Source organism: Schistocerca gregaria, chromosome 4 (genome assembly GCF_023897955.1).
Source record: "Schistocerca gregaria isolate iqSchGreg1 chromosome 4, iqSchGreg1.2, whole genome shotgun sequence".
In the NCBI taxonomy this organism is placed as follows: domain Eukaryota; kingdom Metazoa; phylum Arthropoda; class Insecta; order Orthoptera; family Acrididae; genus Schistocerca; species Schistocerca gregaria.
In genome coordinates this window covers 715,709,103-715,727,924 of record NC_064923.1, presented here as the reverse complement: position 1 = coordinate 715,727,924, position 18,822 = coordinate 715,709,103, and the positions used below count along the sequence as shown (strand labels likewise).

General features: G+C 41.8%; 1 pseudogene; it reads right to left on the bottom strand.

The window, feature by feature from the left end:
- Window positions 1-17,915: 17,915 nt before the first annotated feature.
- LOC126268459 (5S ribosomal RNA) lies at window positions 17,916-18,033 on the bottom strand (annotated as a pseudogene).
- Between the last annotated feature and the right edge of the window lie 789 nt (window positions 18,034-18,822).

Genomic DNA, 18,822 nt, shown 5'->3' with positions numbered 1-18,822 from the left:
GTAATGCAGAAAACAAGAGACAAAATTAAATTTCCAGGATGATTTCAGCTAAAAGAATTGCAGGAGGAAACAGAGAATTGTTAAACCATAAAGAAGACAGTTTACAGGAAAAAATGTGACATGTATTAGAATCCAAAAGCGTAACTTCTTTATGTATATCAAGTTATTGGTTGTAAAAGTAAGTACGTGATCCATATTGGAAGTTAGCAGGGTCAGTGGAGCAGTTTATTATTCTGAGATTTATTCCACCTGACTACCATTATGACTAAACTGAATGCTGGAACTTGATATAACATGAGTTGCATAAAATTATTAATGTATCATTGCCAGTGGTTAGTCACTTGAGAGCCTTGATGCCAACTGGATTGTATTACATCGGGCGAACAGAGCACCAACGTCCACCTAACGTTTGTTACGTGTCGTAAGCACCACAGACCACGACCTTCATATTTATCGATCATGTTTGGCTCTCAAAGAGTCCAGCTCTCCCGCTCTCGCTGCTACTCATTGTGGACAATCTTGGGCAGCAACAAATCAACCAAGTAATATCGTAATGAAAAACGGGTGTTGCAGAAAATAAGAACACGGACCTACCATGATAAATAAACTATAATTCCGAGGAGCAGTGTCGTCCAATAAAACACAAGTTACAACTGCAAGGGATTGCTATTACAGTAGCGTTTGGCACCTGTAGTTAATGCGATAGCACAAAAATGAGAGTCTCAGGCTAACGTCTTCCCTTACTCGCCTTATGGTGGCACATCTCTCATTCATGTTCATAAATTATCTTCTCAATGAATCAGGTTGTGTCCTTCAGAACAACGCAACATACGTTAACCGCTTCTAAAACAATTTTCCTTCTATTTATGTGCATAGAATTTAGATACCTGTTTCACTCAGAGTTAAACAATTAATTTCGCACTGCCACATGGGATCTCTAATGATGCAACTACAACAAGCACTCGCTCCCCTGAACATAACCACATTACACAATGAATTTAGATTCGTTTAACTGCCTTTATGGCCATTTTGCATACAGTTAAACCTTAAATATTTAATGGAAATTCACACCAGCGCCGAGCCATGTAATAAATCACTTACCCATGAGTATGAAACTGCATCTTGATTGCGATAAGCGGTTCTACCGTTATTCTAAAGTTCATCACACTCTCAATGAGACTTCGTATCACACAATGGAAATCACTGCTTTGCATGTGCTTTAACTGGCCTATTAAATTGCGGAATAACCTGTCGCTACTCAACCGCTGTTCCAGACAATTAGGGCAGTGCCTGGAAAGCCATTTGTTCTGTGAAAGTACTTACTGACCGAATAAAGTTGGCATTTCATCAGAGTGGTCAGATATGGGTCCGCTCATCATGAGGGATACAGACGGACTCTCTAGAGCGAAAGCGCCAACGCCAAAAATAGCGCTCCTTTCCCTTCATTCGTACCTCCGTGCCGAAGAGTAATCACGTCGTTACTCATTTTGTAAACTAATAAAAGAAAATAGCGTGTAAGAGAGGAAATCGTTTTCTTAAGCCCTCACCTCAATTACGTGCTTTAGATTACATTTAAAATATATTTTTCATGACAACAACAAGTGAAACTATTTTCTCTGGATGCTGATATCTCGCAATATGGTCATCGAAGTCCTACAGCGGAGGTTAGTGTCAGTATTCACAACCCAGTTCGCTTTCTGATACTGGAACGGTATTACTACGCTGAAATTGTTCTATAAGGAACTAGAAACCTATCATTTTCCCACGCAACTGGCAATCCCACCTACATCCAGCCAAGTTAATCAGTGCGCCTTCCCGCTCAAGATGACTCAGAGCCTTCTGCCCGGATCGTTTGATGTATGCGTGCCCACTGCCTTCTGCATGCTCTCGTTTACATTTACTTTGATTAATAACTAAAATATATTAATTCTCATTCCCTTAAGGGTGGTGGGAATTGCTTTGCTTTAAATTTGGGTGAAGCTCTTACGTTATTAGTAATGTTAAAATTACTATTCAAGCCTTTAAATAAAATTGCAGAATAGAGTGGGAATATTTATACAGTACTAAGTAAAGTTGTTGTTACACTACAAGATGTGGATTTTACCTATAAATCTAAAATTAAGCTAAGTGCTATCAAAAGTACGTCAGTCAATAATAAAGGAAGAATTGTCTTCTGTGTGGAAATGTATATGCAAGAAATAATAAAGATTTGGTTCAAGAATATTATTTTGTTCTTATTCACTACCCTATCCAATGGGGTTAGTCTCTGTAGTATCCAATTCCGTTTCTGATTCACCCACCCAGCTACACAATTCACAAAGCTCTTGCAGGATGTCTTTTTCTTCTTCTTCCTCTTCTTCTTCTGCTTCTTCTTCCACATATCTGTCCAGAAAAATACCCATCAACACAACGCTAACTTCCAAAGACACCCTCGTACACAGCACAGATACGTGGGTTGTCGTGGAGACTGACTGTGCTACAATGCTAGGTAGTGTATCGTGGGAAGATGTGTTGACTTCAGCTGTCTTAAATAAAGCTTTATGCGTACTTATTCTTACAAAGTTTAACTCCATGACCATCTAACAATGGCGGCAGCCACTTTTACTTTCTCACATATTAATAACACAAAATACTGATCAACTGCAGCAGTCGAAAAATTGTGTTAAAAATAAAGATCCAAGAAGTATGTAACAGATTTACACTTAGTGATTCTTTGAGAGTATCGCTAAATAACTAACAAAAGTGACACCCATTGGTTTTTACTTTTTTGTGTCTTGATAACATAGAATATTGATTAACTGCATCTGTCAAAGCTTACTGCTGAACCTTTGTTGTAGAAGAAATGGTAGATTAGCTTTAGCACAAAGTCCAGCACAAACAGATTTTGAGATTTTCCACATACATAATCGTTAAAAGCACCACAAACTTCCTTCTTTAACACTACTCACCACTCATTATCCAACTGTTCTTGACATTCCACTTGACCACAGATTTCAACCACAATTGTACTGTCACAAATTGTTTCTGTAATAGGCATAAGCACGTTTAAATTCTTTTGCTAAGGAGGGTGCCATTTTCGTTGTAATTAATTATAGCAATGCCAGTAGCGAGATTGTCCTGTTTGTCTAATAATAATCATACACCAAAGTGCTCTTCAGTTTGTCTGTTCTTCCTCTGTACTAGTTGAGTGAGACATGTTAACAGTTTCTGCTACCGCAGAATACTGATCAGCTGCGGATAACAATCCTTATTCTAAAGATTTAATATGTTGGGTTCGACTAGTTATGTGATCCTGACATAACTTTCCATTGCATTACCTAAATTTATAACGCTGTTGAACACTGTCATCTAGTTCACATAATTGAAGAAGTTGTTACACTGTGTATGTGTAGGCTAAAAGTATCGAAAACAAGTAATTTTTTTTAAGTTTCGTAATTTTTTGTGTGTTTCAGTAAATTTACAGTCTCAATTATCCCCTTAATTAGACTTTTTTGATGGGTAATGCATAACAGTACGGCTACAAGACACATACATGCTTATCGATTCGCATGTAGGCTTACATATTTTGTCAAATAACCAGTCTTAATTCTGCTGAAACTTATACCAGTCACCAATACAATGTAGCGACACTCCATGCTAGAGCAACTTCTGAGATTAACAGCTTTTTGGCACTACCATGAGTACAGTATTCTTGGGATGATGGGTGTGATATCTTGTATTACAACGCCACAGAGGCAGTTACTTTAATAAATATGCAGAACCGAACTTCCTGTATACAAAGACATTATGGAGTGTAGTGTAACACTATGCATATAAATATACATGCATGTTGTTTCTAATGCAGTATAAAATACACAAGTCTCATCTATTAGCAGTAATGGTGTGACACATGAAAGTATGCACATCACAGTAAGCATAGTGCATGCAATCTCTCTAGTAGATTTGGTACACATTCTAAGTGTTCTCCTAATAAAATCTTATAGTAATGTAACATATAGTAGTACAAACTAATTTACATGGGAATTTTGATACAGGAGATATTGAAGGTAAGTACACATTTCTATATCCTGCATAATTAACAATGCATTAGAAACACACACATATCATTTGGTGGATTTATCAACACTGTACAATCCATTGGTTTCCAGAAGTTGTTTCTGCAAATAATGTTATCCCATAAATCCTGAGGAAAAGGATCAATGTATTGAACGGACTCTACCAAAACCCTATTAAAGAAATAATAGCTTTCATTGCAGTTAACTTATGTGTACGAAAGAAGGCCTTGTTAATCGGATAGGTCCTTATCAAGAAAACGAGAATAGGCACATACAACAAAAACAATTGCCATGGTAGAAGAATATAAACATCTGCATGTAAAGTAACAGACCATTGCAGATGCCCAATCCAGGCTCAATATTACTTTAAACACAATTCATAGAAAATTCGGGTGTGACTGGGGAATACAAAATAGCAGCATTTACTGTAAAGACCAATGGTAGGTAACCACATTCTACAACACTCACAGAAATCTATGGTTACGCAATTTTCAGTGCGCTCCATTGGTAAGGGTGTTGTAAGTTCTTTTTTTTAAACAGGGTGTCAAGGTGAATCTGATATTTCTCCCACATGGGAAGGATGGAATGACAGTAAGGGACACTGTATATTACGCTACAATTACTAAAAACTAAATACTTCAAGAACAGGAATCCCACTTTCTTGATTGACTGCCCATCAGTGAGTATGTGTTAATTATAGGCAAAAAGTATAGGTTTATGGATCTGGAGTAATGGGGTATTTATAATTTTTTTCCCTACTACAAGGCATGTGGGCCTCTTGAATAAATTTTTTAATTATACATGGCCTTTCTTAGCTGTTAAACATTACCTTAGCTGTTAATTATCAGTCCTTGTTGTGAAGGCATTGCTAATTACGCATATAATTTTTTTCGTGATTTTCTTTAGATTTCTGTTCTTTTTCTTTTGTTCATATAAACATTTCTAATTGTGATTATGTAACATTCTACTGTGGTTCAGAAATGTAAAGATGTAATTGTGATTATTTCTTTTGCCAATGGATAAATATGTTTCTTGCTTTGCACCTGTGGTAAAGTTCTCCCTTGGAATATTATTTATAGTGAAAAATGCAATTAATAACGTTTATAAAGATTTATGTAAATTATGGTAACGATATAACATCTATAGACAGGGGACAGCGATAGTGATATTGACAGTCGAAAGGCTGTTGTGTAGTAGAGGGGATTGTGGATGGTGTGTCTGTGAAGCGTGCACGGAAAAATAGTACTGTGTTTTATGAAAAGCATACGTAATTTTATGGACAGCGATACTGAAGTATCATATTGTTTATTCTCTTTCCCACTGCTGTATGTAATGCCATCGCCAGCGAACTTAAGAGCAAATAAAACGGACTGTGAAAGTGCAGCTAACAATACTATGTTGTGGCCGACACGAACAGTGCTTTTATGCAAATGAATTTTCCTGGTATTGGTTTTGGATGGTGGAACTGTTGTCTATCACATTCTATCAAGCTGTGAAAGCGAAGACTTTAATTAACTGTGTAATATAAATGTCTTTCAGTGACGTTGTCGAAGTTTGAAATGCGAGAACAGAGAGGACATTGTTTACAGCGTGCTTCACACACAAGAACAATTCTATGAACTGTGTATTTGTGACGAACTGTGCAATTATGGACGATAGCGTCACGGACAGTGTATAAAGTGTAAAAACGAGTGATGTGTACATAATGTACCTTGAAAGAGAGGACATGTCAACAACGGTCGTACATTGGCGGCTTGTGGTTTGTTAATCACCACGGGGTTAATGATACAGCTGTGCCGGAACTTTATTTGCGTTTCGCCGGAGAAGATTACCCAGCGGAACTGCCTGTATCCTGCTCTCGTCATCATAACCCACCGACATCATGCTGCCCTACCCAACGCAACGCTTCGTATGCAACAAAATGTTAAGAGATTTCGCCGAACGCTATCCCCTGACCTAGAAACTTTCTTTCTCTATTAAAAGTATGAGAATTACAGACTCTATTCAGATAAATTATTTGTTTAGTTTATGTTTGCTTTCTGCTAACGAAAATAAAATCACAGTCAGTGAATTAAAAGTTGCCTGGTAGTCATTGTTGAAACACCAGTAAATATAAACTTCTTCCTCTCATTAGAACGAATTGTCCTTGCAGGTCAAAATTATTGTAGTTATTTTATGTAGTTTTATGTATTGTTATCAGACTAGATAAATGACAGTGACTAATAAGAGTATTTTGTCGCGAAATATGGCTTCGCGCGAAAATTATGGCGACCGCCATAATTGCTTGCGTTCTGACCAATAACGTAAAAGCTGCTATTCCCGCATTGGTGCATTTCCTGACGTGTATAAGAAACACACTATGCACAAACGTCAGTGAGCAATCGAGGAAAGGCGATGTTTTCCTCTACTTTTCTCAATCGCAGCGCATGTCACGCTATCGAGTTGGCGCTTTGTGCCAGCGATTTTCGAGAGCAGAAAACGCTAGGAATGTTAATGCGGTGTTAGTGCTATGCTCTCTAAATAAAACTTGAAAATAAAAATAATGAAAGAAACCGGTCAAATATTTTGCGAAATGATTTATCTAAAGGAAATAGAACAGACCAGAGAAACGTCTTAGGTTCAACTCAAAATAATGTAGAGGAAATGAGGTGCATCAAATGCTTCTGTAACGTGTTTTACATCTTATTTTTAGGAAATACATTTCACTAATCAGTCATTTTTTGGAATCTTAGTATCTGCTTAGCAGACGTCAATACCTTCTCCATAGAAGCCACATGCCATCATATGTCCAGAAAAGGGCATCCTGTATAAGAATATTGAAAGCACCGATTGACTGTTTACATTAACTAAATCACATTTACTTATATGTCAAGCTTTTGTGTTTTATTAGGAATTTATTGGGTGTCATATACTGAGATTTGTGTGAATACACGTAAAGCTCAAGCATTTTGGTAAATCTTAAAAGACATTTTAGAGATTTAGCGTAAAGAGTATACCTAAAACTTACTACTCATAACAGATGTTAGGATTGTATTTCAGTCATTTTAAATATTAAAAGCACCTGGTATCAAAACCAGGACTCTCGGCGAACCAGATATCGTGGACACCTCCTGCAAAACTACTTATAGTTACTTGATGTTATTCAGTCATTCTTCTGCACTTATCGGCTATTGAATATTTTTGGTCACTTAAGAAACACTCGTCTTTAATTTTCTGATGAGGTAGTCGAACGCGTCTCTCTGCTCATTTCCCTATATTCGAATAATTTTTCTGGATGACATTCGTAGCTGATGATATAAATAATTATGAAATTCTCCGTGAAGATTCCTCCTTTTATTAATATCTTCCACAGTATTCCTTCATCGCCATACTTTCTTAAATAAGGCTCCTTTTTCTGTCTTACTCTTGAGCTGCAATAGTCTATGAACGTTTTATAGAAGCAGCTGGTCGGCTCTTGTAGAGGGGAGGTCGTCACTTGCAGTCAGGACATCCGAGCACATCATCCGATGCTGTGACTTGTCGCACACCCACAGATCGGGCGCTGTTGATCATTTGTAACACTTGTGTAGGAAACTACCTTCACAGCAATCTGTGACATGTGACAATGCAAACAGGTATAAACAAGATTTTCTTCTTCCGCAGCAACCTGTTGCAGCTAAAATACATCGACTGTTCCTCAGTACACATCAGATAATTTAGAAATGCTTCTTGCATAAGGTGTACTAATAATATGAAAGAGTAAATATTGCGAAATGATATCACATTGTATCGTAATATATATGTGTATGTGTGTGTATATGTGTCACATCTGCTTCTTCTAAACCACTGTGCTATTCCAATCGAACTTGGCAAACCTAACTGCACAACCCTTATTGTCTGAATAGAAGTACTTTGGGTATAACAACCACTAATCTCCTACAGGGGTGGATGTCTAGGTGGAAATGTGCAATGCCTGACATCTAGGCTAACCTGTACAACTGGTCTGTTACACAGATAGTATCAGAATATGTACATGGAGTCGTATGTGCAGATGGTCACATGTGAGCTGAGGGATCAGAAGGTGGAGATGGATAGTGGGAGTGGCCATGAGAAGATAGGCAGAGAGGAGGAGGTGGTCAGAGCAAGAGGGAACGAGATGATAGACCACCGAAAGTGGGAAGTAGGAGATGGACAGAGGGAGTAAAAAGGAGGTCAGGGGAGCGATATGCGATAGAAAATTAATAGAGAGAGGGGTAGAAGGATGTGTACTGAGAGAGGGTGGAGTAGGAGGTGGTTAGAGACAGAGTGAGGATGAAATTGCCTGAGAGAAGGGGGAAATGGTGAGTTGTGGGAGATAGGTTAGATGGGTAGAGGGCAGGTGGAAAAGGAAGAGAGGGAGGAGATGAGGGCAGGGAGAGGAGGAGATGAACGGAATGGGGAGGAGAATAGAGAGAGGTGGAGGGGATGGGGAGAGAGAGGAAGGTGAACAAGCTAGACAATGACAAGGAGAAGGATGGGGTTGGGTTGGAGACTGGTGAAGACAGAGAGCGGTAGTGGACACTGAGAACCATATTCGTGGCCTCTGAGAACCATTGGCTAAGTATCATTGCAACAGGTAGATAGTTAATTCAGCCATTTGGTGATATAGATGTATAGATATCAGAGTCAGACGTCTCTCACTCCCACACATACACACACTTATATATATATATATATATATATATATATATATATATATATATATATATATATATACCACAGAAGGAAAGTTGCTACTCACCATATAGCAGAGATGCTGAGTCGCGAGAGGCACAACAAAAAGATTCACACAATTATAGCTTTCGGCCATTAAGGCCTTTGTCAGCAGTAGACACACACACACACACACACACACACACACACACACGCACACACACACGCACACTTGCGCAAACGCAACTTGCACACATGTCTGCAGTCTCAGAGAACTGAAACCATACAGTGAGCAGCAGCGCCAATGCATGTATGGAGTGGCAACTGGGTGGGGGTAAGGAGGACGCTGGGGCGGGGAGCGGGAGGGGAAGTATAGTGGGAGTGGCGGACATTGAAGTGTTGCAGTTTAGGCAGAGGCCACGAGAGGATGTGCGGATGGGGGAGGGGGTAAGTAGTGGAAAGGAAAGAAATAAAAAGAAATTAAAAGACTGGATGTGGTGGTGAAATGACGGCTGTTTAGTGCTGGAATGGGAACAGAGAGGGGCTGGATGGGTGAGCAACTAATGAAGTTTGAGGCCAGGAGGATTACAGGAACGTTGGATGTATTGCAGGGAAAGTTCTGACCTGCGCAATTCAGAAACGCTGCTTTTGGTGGGAAGAATCCTTATGGCATAGGCTGTGAAACAGTCATTGAGATGAGGGATATCATGTTTGGCAGCGTGTTCAGCAACAGGGTGGTCCACTTGTTTTTTGGTCACAATTTGTTACTGGCCATTCATGTGGAGAGACAGATTGTTGGTTGTCATGCCTACATAGAGTGCAGCACAGTGGTTGCAGCTTAGCTAACTTTGAGGGGATAGGTGATGTTAGTGACCGGACTGGAGTAGGTGGTGGTAGGAGGATGTACGGGACAGGTTCTGCATCTAGGTCTATTACAAGAGTATGAGACATGAGGTAGGGGATTGGGAGCAGGGGTTTTGTATGGATGGACGAGTATATTGTGTAGGTTCAGTGAACAGTCGAATAACATGGTAGGAGGGCTGGGAAGGATAATGGGCAGGATATTTCTCGTTTCATGGGACGTTGAGAGGTAATCGAAACCCTGGCAGAGAATGTAATTCAGTTGCTCAAGTCCAGGATGGTACTTAGTTACAAGGTGAATGCTCCTCTGTGGCCAGATTGTGGGACTTTGGAGGTGGTGGGACACTGTAAAGATAAGGCATGGGAAATTTGTTTTTGTACAAGGATGGGAGGATAATTACGATCAGTGAAGGCTTCAGTAATACCTTCGGTATATTTTGAGAGGGACTGCTCATCACTGCAGATGTTATGACCACGGGTGGCAAGGTTGTACAGAAGGGAATGGGTGGCAGCTATCGAAGAGGAGGTATAGCTGGTGGTTAGTAGGTTTGATATGGACGGAGGTACTGATGTAGCCATCTCTGAGGCGATGGTCAACATCTAGGAAGGTGGCTCGTTGGGTCGAGTAGGACCAGGTGAAGCAAATGGAGGAGAATTTGTTGAGGTTCTGGAGGAATGTGAATAAGGTGTCCTCACCTTCAATCCAAATAGCAAAGATGTCATCAATGAATCTGAACCAGATGAAGGGTTTAGGATTCTGTGTTTTTAGGAAGGATTCCTCTATGTGGCCCATGAAGAGGTTAGCATAGGATGGTGCTACGTGGGTGCCCATAGCTGTACCACGGATTTTTTGCAGGGAATGCCTCCAAAGGAAAAGTAATTGTGGGTGAGAATATAGTTGGTCATGGAGACTAGGAAGGAGGTTGTTGGTCTGCAGTCCATAGGGCGTCTGGAAAGGTAGTGTTCGATAGCAGTAAGGCCATGGGCATTAGGAATGTTAGTGTACAGGGAGATGGCATCAATAGTGACGAGCTGGGCATCATGTGGTAAAGGGACAGGAACTGTGGAGAGTCAGTCGAGGAAATGGTTGGTATCTTTTATAGAGGAGGATAGGTTCGGAATAATAGGTTGAAGGTGTTGGTCTACGAGAGCAGAGATTCTCTCAGTTGGGGCACAATAACCAGCCTCAATGGGGCATCCTGGGTGGTTGGGTTTATGGACTTTAGGAAGCATGTGGAAGGTGGGAGTGTGGTGAGTGGTAGGGGTAAGTAGAGAGATGGACTCTGGAGAGAGGTTCTGGGACAGACCTAGGGATTTGAGTAGTGACTGGAGATCTTGATGGATTACTGGAATGGGATCACTGTGGCATGGTTTGATGTGGTAGTATCTGACAGAGTCCTTTTGCCACATAATCCTTGCGGTTCAAAACAATGGTGGTGGAGCCTTTGTCTGCAAGTAGGATTATAAGGTCAGGATCAGTTTTTAGAAGGTGGACTGCGGTTCTTTCTGCGGATGTAAGGTTAGTTTGCATGTTGAGGGATTTGGGGAATGATGGTGAGGCAATGTTAGGGGTTCAGAAATTCTGGAAAGTTAACAAGGGGTGATTTGGAGGTAGTGGGGGTGGATCATACTTGGATAAAGGAGTGAACTGAGTTATTTAACTATATGGGAAAAAAACTTAAATAAGTTATAAACGAAGCCATACACACAGTTAGAAGGCCTGACGAAAACAATGACATAATCGTTTATTTTACGCTATTAAAATTCACAATGTTGTTGGTTAAAATTAACACGAACGTCAGTTTTAGCATTTGTAAGCGCTCGACTAAGCCGATGGCGAGTAAGGCCAGTCAGAGACGGCCAAAAGAGTTCGAATATAAGAAATAATTAGAGTAGCCTCAAATTATTGTGAGGTGGTGGAAGAGAGAACCATGAACGTCATATTAGAAATTCTGAGTGGTGAAGGGGGTGAATGTTGGGCTGAAAATGCCTTTCAAAGTTATTTTTGTACGTTGTTCGTGAATAACTCGAAAATCACTGCCTTTAGCGAAAACGTATCCCAGTACAAAATTAACTAAATTAAATTTCCTCCGAAAAGTGCTTTTCAGTTTTTTTGTGTAGGATTAATAGTTTGGCATAACAGATGAGATAATATGGAGAACGTGCCTAGATTATGAACCCATTGTGGATTCCATAAAACAACAGTAATAGGGGCAGCTCATTCGCCGTGTACACTGTGAAGCTTGCCCGCGGCCGAAACCGATATACACTGAGCTGATGGTTAAAACACATTTCTTCAAATCTGAGGTTGTCTCGCAGCATGACAGACGACAAGAGTCGTATTGTATATCAAACTGTTCGACTCAGCTTCCCTTGTACCACTGTCATACATTGCAAACAGTTGTCGTTTACATCTTGTATTACTCTTACCACGGATGATTTACGTATTTATGGTTGCCAAACCATATGTCATTAACTGTAACTTTGTTTGAAGCATCGATTAGCTAAATGTTGCAATATTTACACTACTGGCCATTAAAATTGCTACACCAAGAAGAAATGCAGATGATAAACGGCTATTCATTGGACAAATATATTATACTAGAACTGTCATGCGATTACATTTTGACGTAATTTGGGTGCATAGATCCTGAGAAATCAGTACCCAGATCAAACACTTCTGGCAGTAATAACGGCCTTGGTGCATCTGGGCGTTGAGTCAACAGAGCTTGGATGGCGTGTAAAGGTACAGCTGCCCATGCAGCTTCAACACGATACCACAGTTCACCAAGAGTAATGAACGGCATATTGTGACAAGCAAGTTGCTCGGCCACCATTAACCAGACGTTTTCAGTTGGTGAGAGATCTGGAGAATGTGCTGGCCAGGGCAGCAGTCGAACATTTTCTGTATCCAGTAAGGCCCGTACAGGACCTGCAACATGCGGTCGTGCATTATCCTGCTGAAATGTGCGGTTTCCAGGGATCGAATGAAGAGTAGAGCAAAGGGTCGTGACACATCTGAAATATAGCGTTCACTGTTCAAAGTACCATCAATGGGAACAAGAGGTGAGCGAGACGTGTAACCAATAGCAGCCCATACCATCACGCCGGGTGATACGCCAGTATGGCGATGACGAATACACGTTTCCAATGTGTGTTCACCGCGGTGTCGCCAAACACGGATGCGACCAACATGATGCTGTAAACATAACCTGGATTCATCCGAAAAAATGACGTTTTGCCATTTGTGCACCCAAGTTCGTCGTTGAGTACACCATCGCAGGCTCTCCTACCTGTGATGCAGTGTCAAGGGTAACCTCAGCCATGGTCTCCGAGCTGAGAGTCCATGCTGCTGCAAACGTCATCGATCTGTTCGTGCAGATGGTTGTTGTCTTGCAAACGTCCCCATCTGTTGACTCAGGGATCGAGACGTGGCTGCACGATCCCTTACAGCCATGCGCATAAGATGCCTGTCATCTCTACTGCTGGTGATACGAGGCCGTTGGGATCCAGCACGGAGTTCCGTATTACCCTCCTGAAACCACCGATTTCATATTCTGCTAATAATCATTGGATCTCGAGCAACGCGAGCAGCAATGTCGCGATACGACAAACCTCAATTGCGATATGCTACAATCCGGCCTTTATCAAAGTCGGCAACGTGATGGTACGCATTTCTCCTCCTTACACGAGGGATCACAACAACGTTTCACTAGGCAACGCCGGCCAATTGCTGTTTGTGTATGAGACATCGGTTGGAAACTTTCCTCATGTCAGCACGTTTCTGTGTCGCCACCGGGGCCAACCTTGTGTGAATGCTCTGCAAAACCAATCATTTGCATATCACAGCATCTTCATGCCGTCGTTTAAATTTCGCGTCTGTAGCACGTCATCTTCATAGTGTAGCAATTTCAATGGCCAGTAGTTTAATTAGAAGAGTAATTACTTTCTTCACATTAGCTTCAAATTTCACATTCCCTCATTTTGATTTGTTTCAGCAAATGGTAACCAGAAATTTAGAACTCCCGTTATATTTTGTGTGCTTTCCTCTTTTGTGTGTATATCTGCATGACATCCATAAATTTTTGCAACAGTGCTTTCAAAATCATTTTTCTCTGACCTTGAGCTTTTGTCTTTGCTGTCTAAATAGACATGAAGTCAAGAAAAAAGCGCATTTCGAAGGAATTATCCGGCTGGGGCGGAAATCAGTAAATGTGATGTACATGTTACCTGGTCTCAGTTCGAAGCAGGACTCACGACGGAAGAGGATTGTACTCCAGTGAATAAGAGGCACAACACGTGCCTAGCTACGCCCTGGGTAGTGGTGGGATACTAGCCTGACTGTCGCTACCCATCCAGCCCGATAACCAGGAGTGATGGTCTGGGGTGCCGTTTCTGTTCATAGCAGGGCCCCTTGGTGGTCCATTCCGGGCATCCTTACAGCACAGTGGTACATCGACGATATTCTACGCCCCGTTACGTTGCCCTTCATGGCAAGTCATCCTGGGTATACACTCCAGCAAGAAAGTAGCCTCCTGTACTCGACGAGCGTTTCTACTGCTTGTCTTCGTGTTTGGCCACCAAGGTGACCGGATCTCTTCCCAGTTGAGAACGTTTGGAGCATAACGGGCAGTGCTCTCCATCGAGCTCGGGATTCTGACGATCTAACTCCCCAATTGGACACAATCTGGCACGATATCCCTCAGGAGGACATCCAACAACTCTATGAATCGTTGCCTAGCCGAATAGCTGCTAGCTTAAGGTACAGGGGTGGAACAACGCGTTATTGACTTCATAAATTTGTGACATTCTTCCTCTTGAATAAATCATCATATTTGTTTGTCTTTACATGTACATCACATATACCGATCATCGTCCCATTCTATGGGTCATTTTTTTCGTCTTAGCATGGCTTCAGAAAACATCGCTCTTGTGCAACGCAGCTAGCTCTTTATTCGCACGAAGTAATGGCCGCTAAAGACAGGGGATCTCAAGTTGATTCCGTATTTCTAGATTTCCGGAAAGCTTTTGACACCGTTCCTCACAAGCGACTTCTAATCAAGCTGCGGAGCTATGGGGTATCGTCTCAGTTGTGCGACTGGATTCGTGATTTCCTGTCAGGAAGGTCGCAGTTCGTAGTAATAGACGGCAAATCATCGAGTAAAACTGAAGTGATATCAGGTGTTCCCCAGGGAAGCGTCCTGGGACCTCTACTGTTCCTGATCTATATAATTGACCTGGGTAACAATCTGAGCAGTTCTCTCAGACTGTTCGCAGATGATGCTGTAATTTACCGTCTAGTAAGGTCATCCGAAGACCAGTATCAGCTGCAAAGCGATTTAGAAAAGATTGCTGTATGGTGTGTCAGGTGGCAGTTGACGCTAAATAACGAAAAGTGTGAGATGATCCACATGAGTTCCAAAAGAAATCCGTTGGAATTCGATTACTCGATAAATAGTACAATTCTCAAGGCTGTCAATTCAACTAAGTACCTGGGTGTTAAAATTACGAACAACTTCAGTTGGAAGGACCACATAGATAATATTGTCGGGAAGGCGAGCCAAAGGTTGCGTTTCATTGGAAGGACACTTAGAAGATGCAACAAGTCCACTAAAGAGACAGCTTACACTACACTCGTTCGTCCTCTGTTAGAATATTGATGCGCGGTGTGGGATCCTTACCAGGTGGGATTGACGGAGGGCATCGAAAGGGTGCAAAAAAGGGCAGCTCGTTTTGTATTATCGCGTTATAGGGGAGAGAGTGTGGCAGATATGATACACGAGTTGGGATGGAAGTCATTACAGCATAGACGTTTTTCGTCTCGGCGAGACCTTTTTACGAAATTTCAGTCACCAACTTTCTCTTCCGAATGCGAAAATATTTTGTTGAGCCCAACCTACATAGGTAGGAATGATCATCAAAATAAAATAAGAGAAATCAGAGCTCGAACAGAAAGGTTTAGGTGTTCGTTTTTCCCGCTCGCTGTTCGGGAGTGGAATAGTAGAGAGATAGTATGATTGTGGTTCGATGAACCCTCTGCCAAGCACTTAAATGTGAATTGCAGAGTAGTCATGTAGATGTAGATGTACCTCACACATAGAACCCGGTAATAAACATGATTAGAATTCTATATTTAATGTTCTGATGGAAAAAATACACTGCTGTATTTGCAGAATTTTTTTTTTCCAGCGTTGAGTGACAATGTAACTGCTGGTAGCCAGTGTCTCATCTAAGACATCAAGAGTGCAAAGATAAATCTCTCTTTATACTGAGAAGTAAATTACATCGTGTCGAATGAAAAACTCCTCACAGTTGCACTAAATTCTCTTTATTTTAAACCTTGACCATGGTTTCTGCATGGTCAAGGTTTAAAATATATAGAATTTAGTGCAACTGTGGGCTGTTTTACATTCGAGACAATTTCTTAAGGGTTGCTGATGTCGCTGCCATGATGAAAATAATAAATTACATTGCACATTCCAATACCAGTTTTTCTTTAATGATTACGTGCTTAGTTCATTTGTAATTTTCTTCATCGTGGGTGGCTTGTGCACTTTCTGTTCCAATGTATACGGACTCCTATTACGAGAAAAAATTATATTTTGTGGTAAGGTCTTATGGGACCAAACTACTAAGGTCATCGGTCCCTAATCATAGCACTACTTCATCTGATTTAAAACAACCTACGCTATGGACAACACACACACCTATCCTCGAGGGAGGACTGGAAGGAACCTCCGACGGGGGGAGCCACCCGGGCCGTGACCAGACGCCTCAGACCGTATTATTAGATATACCACGTGGGGTGTGTTCATCTTTCGCTTTTATGACACGTCGGACTCCGACTGAGACACTTTCAGTGAGGTGTCTGAATGTCTGTGGAGGAACGACCGCCTCATCCGTCTCAAGAACCGAAACCGGAGAAGATACTGTGTTGAACGCTGGAGCAGGGGTCGGGACTCTATATAGGCCAGTTAATTTAAGGAATCTTGTCATCCAGACCATTGCTTCACAGATTCTGCTTAATGACTGGGAGCATTGTCTCTGAACTGTTCCTCCACTGCACGGAACACACAATGCTGTAAGATGTGTTCATATCCTTCTGTATTATCGGTTTGTAAAACGCACTAACGGGGCCACAAGCAAACCACGAATAACATCACCTATCGTAACATAACCTTTTCCATACTTCGCTGTAAGCACTACACATGATGGAGAATAACGTTCTCCAAGCATAAGCAAATGCAAAATGATCCATCGGATTGCCACAGTGTATAGCACGATTCGTCACTCCAAATGTTGTTTCCAGTCATATACTGAAAAGTGGCCTCGCTCTTTACATTCCCCCGAGCGTCGCTAAGTACTGAATATAGAAATGTGTGGTGTATTCATCACAGACAAGGGTAATGTCAGGAGTGCCCCAGGGAAGTGTAACAGGACCGCTGTTTTTCTCTGTATACGGTTGGGGAACACGGTGGGCAGCTTTCTGCAGTTGTTTGCAGATGTACCGTAACGTGTCAGAGTTGAGAGACTGCAGGAGAACACAAGATGACTTAGAAAAAGTTGGTGTGTTGAATGGCAGATGGATCTAAATGTGGAAAATGTAAGTTAATGCAGATGAGTAGGAAGAATAAACCTGTAATGTACGGATATAATGTCCTGCTTGATACAGTCGAGTCGTTTAAATATTTGGGCCTATCATCGCAGAGCGATGTGAATTGGAACGAGCATGTGAGAAATGTGGTAGGGAAGGAGAATGGTTGACTTCGGTTTATTGGGAGAATTTTAGGAAAGAGTGGTTCACCAGTAAAGGAGCCTGCATATAGGACGCTGGTGCGACCTATTCAGTACTGTTAGAGGGTTTGTGATCCAGGACGACTGAAGGAAGATATCGAAGCAGTTCAGAGGCGGGCTTCTAGATTTGTTACCGGTAGGTGTGACGGAGATGCTTTGGGAACTCAAATGGGAATCCCAGGAGGAAAGGCGTCGTGGTTTTCGAGAAACACTATTGGGGGATTTCAGTGAACCGGCATTTGAAACTGACTACCAAACAATTCGATTGCAGCCAACATACATTGCACGTAAGGACCATAGGAGAAATTAGGGCTCTAATGGAGGCATATAAAGCACTCCGTCATCAGGCCACACGTGGCCCATCGGGATCATCCGACCGCCGTGTCATCCTCAGTTGAGGATGCGGATAGGAGGGGCGTGTGGTCAGCACACCGCTCTCCTGGTCGTTATGAAGGTTTGCTTTGACCAGAGCCGCTACTATTCGGTCGAGTACCTCCTCAATTGACATCACGAGGCTGAGTGCACCCCGGAAAATGGCAACAGCACATGGCGGCCTGGATGGTGACCCATCCAAGTGCCGGCCACGCCCGACAGCGCTTAACTTCGGTGATCTCACGGGAACCGGTGTATCCACTTCGGCACGGCCGTTACCAATGGAGGCATATAGATAGTCTTTTTTCCCTCGCTCTGTTTGCGACTGAAGAGGAAATAAAATGAGTACTAGTGGTAAGGGTACCCTCCATCACGCACTGTACGGTGGTTCGCAGAATATTTATGTAGATGTAGATGTAGATTATGAAGAGCTGGTGGACCAGAGTACCCCATTCTTTTTAGCTCCCTCTGAGTAACCATTGTGCTAGGTGTACTGCTGGTAGCACTTTGGAAACCACGAGTCCTTCCTTCTGCCCATTTCACATGACTTCATACAACGACCGCCGCTATGCTCGGCGGTTCCTGTCCGCCAGTAGATGAGGTCTGCTTGTGTGCTAACAACATATTACTCCCCGTGTCGTTTTATGCCGGGGGGAGTCCACCTCTTGTGACATCTTGCGCTCATTGCAGATTTGCATAGGTGTGTCTGGATGCTTTTTATCACTTAGTGTAGGAGCAAAAAATGACTGTTTAAGAAGCGTAGGCACTGTTTTCCGACATTTGATCTTACGAATTCACATTCTTAAAAATGTTGTGCATATTTGTCTAATTTATCAATTTTTCTACTTACCGTGGCACTGAATGGCTCACCAACGTGTCATTGTGCCGATCACACTAGGCTTTAATAATACTGCAGAAACGTTATGGTTTTTGATACTAGATGAGAAACTACATTTCATTCTTCCCCATAAATGTGGAACATTCATTGTCAGTGGCTCAGATGGGCGTAGAAACGGAAATTATATTCTTTTGTAATAGTTCGACTTCCCGTTTAGACATCACTGATAAA